A 5000-nucleotide genomic window follows, 5' to 3' on the forward strand; every position below is an offset into this window, starting at 1 on the left:
GCTGTACCAGTTTATCGCTTAACCTAACTGTGGCTGTACCAGATTATCGCTTAACCTAACTGTGGCTGTACCAGATTATCGCTTAACCTAACTGTGGCTGTACCAGATTATCGCTTAACCTAACTGTGGCTGTACCAGATTATCGCTTAACCTAACTCAATTTGTCCCTTAACCTAACTCAATTTGTCCCTTAACCTAACTCAAGTTGTCCCTTAACCTAACTCAAGTTGTCCCTTAACCTAACTCAAGTTGTCCCTTAACCTAACTCAAGTTGTCCCTTAACCTAACTCAATTTGTCCCTTAACCTAACTCAATTTGTCCCTTAACCTAACTCAAGTTGTCCCTTAACCTAACTCAAGTTGTCCCTTAACCTAACTCAAGTTGTCCCTTAACCTAACTCAAGTTGTCCCTTAACCTAACTCAAGTTGTCCCTTAACCTAACTCAAGTTGTCCCTTAACCTAACTCAATTTGTCCCTTAACCTAACTCAATTTGTCCCTTAACCTAACTCAATTTGTCCCTTAACCTAACTCAAGTTGTCCCTTAACCTAACTCAAGTTGTCCCTTAACCTAACTCAAGTTGTCCCTTAACCTAACTCAAGTTGTCCCTTAACCTAACTCAAGTTGTCCCTTAACCTAACTCAAGTTGTCCCTTAACCTAACTCAAGTTGTCCCTTAACCTAACTCAAGTTGTCCCTTAACCTAACTCAAGTTGTCCCTTAACCTAACTCAAGTTGTCCCTTAACCTAACTCAAGTTGTCCCTTAACCTAACTCAATTTGTCCCTTAACCTAACTCAATTTGTCCCTTAACCTAACTCAAGTTGTCCCTTAACCTAACTCAATTTGTCCCTTAACCTAACTCAATTTGTCCCTTAACCTAACTCAAGTTGTCCCTTAACCTAACTCAAGTTGTCCCTTAACCTAACTCAAGTTGTCCCTTAACCTAACTCAAGTTGTCCCTTAACCTAACTCAAGTTGTCCCTTAACCTAACTCAAGTTGTCCCTTAACCTAACTCAAGTTGTCCCTTAACCTAACTCAAGTTGTCCCTTAACCTAACTCAAGTTGTCCCTTAACCTAACTCAAGTTGTCCCTTAACCTAACTCAAGTTGTCCCTTAACCTAACTCAATTTGTCCCTTAACCTAACTCAAGTTGTCCCTTAACCTAACTCAATTTGTCCCTTAACCTAACTCAATTTGTCCCTTAACCTAACTCAATTTGTCCCTTAACCTAACTCAATTTGTCCCTTAACCTAACTCAATTTGTCCCTTAACCTAACTCAATTTGTCCCTTAACCTAACTCAATTTGTCCCTTAACCTAACTCAATTTGTCCCTTAACCTAACTCAATTTGTCCCTTAACCTAACTCAAGTTGTCCCTTAACCTAACTCAAGTTGTCCCTTAACCTAACTCAAGTTGTCCCTTAACCTAACTCAAGTTGTCCCTTAACCTAACTCAAGTTGTCCCTTAACCTAACTCAAGTTGTCCCTTAACCTAACTCAAGTTGTCCCTTAACCTAACTCAAGTTGTCCCTTAACCTAACTCAAGTTGTCCCTTAACCTAACCCACGTTGTCCCTTAACCTAACCCACGTTGTCCCTTAACCTAACCCACGTTGTCCCTTAACCTAACCCACGTTGTCCCTTAACCTAACCCACGTTGTCCCTTAACCTAACCCACGTTGTCCCTTAACCTAACCGACGTTGTCCCTTAACCTAACCGACGTTGTCCCTTAACCTAACCCACGTTGTCCCTTAACCTAACCCACGTTGTCCCTTAACCTAACCCACGTTGTCCCTTAACCTAACCCACGTTGTCCCTTAACCTAACCCACGTTGTCCCTTAACCTAACCCACGTTGTCCCTTAACCTAACCCACGTTGTCCCTTAACCTAACCCACGTTGTCCCTTAACCTAACCCACGTTGTCCCTTAACCTAACCCACGTTGTCCCTTAACCTAACCCACGTTGTCCCTTAACCTAACCCACGTTGTCCCTTTGCCTAACATAGTTCACTGCTCGGAATCTCTGGTGTCGTTGTTATCCTCATGTAGATGTCTTGCGAGTGTTGCTTACTTTCCACATATTCCTGCTATCCACTGTCAATTGTACTGCAATAGGACTATATCGCCGACCCCCCCCCCTCCCCCCCCTCTGTCCCCCTCTGTCCCCCTCTTTGTGTCTCTGTCCTCTCAAGCTGGTCGGTCTGGCGTTTGAGTGTTAAATGAGCCTCGCAGCTGTTCAGTTGCATTCAGATGTCGACGCCCTCAGTGTACGTCGTGGTATGGTCTGTGTCCATTGTCCGCTGATGTCGTACGCGTAACCCACACGCTGTACCGATCATCGGTCGTTACGTACAGAGTGAAGTAGTGTGATACGTGTGACCGTACGCTGGCTGTGCCCAACGGTGTCGAATCTCAATTTCCATATGTTGTGCTTGATGCTACTTGTCTCGTCTCCCAATAACAGCTAGGTTGCACTGTGGTACGCCGTAGAGGCGTGTGGGAGGAACGTACGAACGCATTGTATGTCACCCTGGGTCGCTGGGGGTGGTGGTGCGGTGAGTCAGGTCAGGTCAGGTCAGCGTGAGCCGTCTGATGTAGTGACGCGTGTATTCCGACTTTGTCGTATTGCCTCACACAAAGTGCTACCCTGGTGGACCGCGTTCCATATCTGGGACATGCCGCAGATGCCGGTTGACAGTGGATCGCGGAAGGTACATCGCATACGTGCGCGGGCCACCTTCCACGTGTTCTCTTCTGCACATGTCGCAGTGTGTATGTGGTCTGATGTAGCGTGTCGTGACACATGACATCCTGGCATGCAAGAATTGTTGAATTCGCAAATGTAGGTGGACATCTACGTTTACTGCCCAAGATACGCAAATGAACTGGAAATCCGTTGTTGAGCGGTTGTTCACGCTGGAGGTGAATCTGTGATGGCGACGATCGGTACAGCTATTAACCGGTTGTTTCAGCGGTACCCGCCACATCCACACGCGTGACTAGGCCCATGTGGGTATGAAGCGATACGCGGCGGTGGCTTGGTGGGACTGTTCCCGGCCGGTGAAGGGGGGCCGCCCGGCGTGTTGGCCGCGCGCTGCGTGGGCGCACGCGCAACAGGCGGCTGGTGGGGGGCGCCGAGTGGCAGGAGCGCCAGCCGACGGGCCCGGCAGGCGGCGCAGCTACGCTGCGGCGCACCCTGCACGCGGCGCCTGGCGGCCAAAGTTGGTTCAGCCGAGCCCGGTGCGAAGCGCGGTGGACATCTGCAGTGTGCTGGTCTGATTGAGGACTGTGTGCGTTGAGGGTGCGCCGCCGCCTGGCACTCGGCGCCGCGACGCCGTCTGCTGCTCGGTCGCCCCAGCGGTTCTCGCAGGTGGTTTGTATCGCAGTTGTGCGGACGTGTTGGCGCGTGCGCTGTGCTGGGAGAGTTCGCTTCTGCACCCAAGTGGGGCTTTGCCCTTGTGTGGCGCTGGCGTTGGAGCTGCCGGTCACCATAGGTGGCGCGTGTTGTCTCCCGCCGGCAATGCCACGACAGCACGCTCCCGGGCCTCTGTCGGCAGCGGCAAGCTCAGTTGGGAGCAAGGGTGTTCGCACTAAAACCGTCTACTCGCCTAACTCCGGGCGATTGCGCCTCTCTCGAAACCGACCAAGTACCTAGGACGGCGCTGCGCGCCGCCGGGACCTGAGAGGGTTTCGAGGTGTATCGTGCAGGGGAGCTCGGCCTCCTCCTGTTTGCAGAATAATTGAGCGGACGCTTGCGTGTTCGCGCGGGCCCCCGGGACACACTCCCGGGCGGCCGGCTGCTCAGCTCTAGTTGACGCAGCTCCCTGGTTGATCCTGCCAGTAGTCATATGCTTGTCTCAAAGATTAAGCCATGCATGTCTCAGTACAAGCCGCATTAAGGTGAAACCGCGAATGGCTCATTAAATCAGTTATGGTTCCTTAGATCGTACCCACGTTACTTGGATAACTGTGGTAATTCTAGAGCTAATACATGCAAACAGAGTCCCGACCAGAGATGGAAGGGACGCTTTTATTAGATCAAAACCAATCGGATTGGCTTGTCTGGTCCGTTTGCCTTGGTGACTCTGAATAACTTTGGGCTGATCGCACGGTCCTCGTACCGGCGACGCATCTTTCAAATGTCTGCCTTATCAACTGTCGATGGTAGGTTCTGCGCCTACCATGGTTGTAACGGGTAACGGGGAATCAGGGTTCGATTCCGGAGAGGGAGCCTGAGAAACGGCTACCACATCCAAGGAAGGCAGCAGGCGCGCAAATTACCCACTCCCGGCACGGGGAGGTAGTGACGAAAAATAACGATACGGGACTCATCCGAGGCCCCGTAATCGGAATGAGTACACTTTAAATCCTTTAACGAGTATCTATTGGAGGGCAAGTCTGGTGCCAGCAGCCGCGGTAATTCCAGCTCCAATAGCGTATATTAAAGTTGTTGCGGTTAAAAAGCTCGTAGTTGGATTTGTGTCCCACGCTGTTGGTTCACCGCCCGTCGGTGTTTAACTGGCATGTATCGTGGGACGTCCTGCCGGTGGGGCGAGCCGAAGGGGTGCTTTCGCGTCCCGAGGCGGACCCCGTTTAAATCCTACCAGGGTGCTCTTTGTTGAGTGTCTCGGTGGGCCGGCACGTTTACTTTGAACAAATTAGAGTGCTTAAAGCAGGCAAGCCCGCCTGAATACTGTGTGCATGGAATAATGGAATAGGACCTCGGTTCTATTTTGTTGGTTTTCGGAACCCGAGGTAATGATTAATAGGGACAGGCGGGGGCATTCGTATTGCGACGTTAGAGGTGAAATTCTTGGATCGTCGCAAGACGAACAGAAGCGAAAGCATTTGCCAAGTATGTTTTCATTAATCAAGAACGAAAGTTAGAGGTTCGAAGGCGATCAGATACCGCCCTAGTTCTAACCATAAACGATGCCAGCCAGCGATCCGCCGCAGTTCCTCCGATGACTCGGCGGGCAGCCTCCGGGAAACCAAAGC

General features: G+C 50.6%; 1 non-coding gene across 1 annotated transcript in view; it reads left to right on the forward strand.

Moving 5' to 3' along the window:
• Positions 1-3823: 3823 nt before the first annotated feature.
• Positions 3824-5000, forward strand: part of LOC126330030 (small subunit ribosomal RNA) — a 1893-nt gene continuing 716 nt past the window's right edge. Inside the window, exon 1 of the ribosomal RNA XR_007562668.1 lies at positions 3824-5000. This exon is cut by the window's right edge and continues 716 nt beyond it. This is a non-coding gene — a ribosomal RNA (small subunit ribosomal RNA).

Source organism: Schistocerca gregaria, unplaced genomic scaffold, assembly GCF_023897955.1.
Source record: "Schistocerca gregaria isolate iqSchGreg1 unplaced genomic scaffold, iqSchGreg1.2 ptg001244l, whole genome shotgun sequence".
In the NCBI taxonomy this organism is placed as follows: Eukaryota; Metazoa; Arthropoda; class Insecta; order Orthoptera; family Acrididae; genus Schistocerca; species Schistocerca gregaria.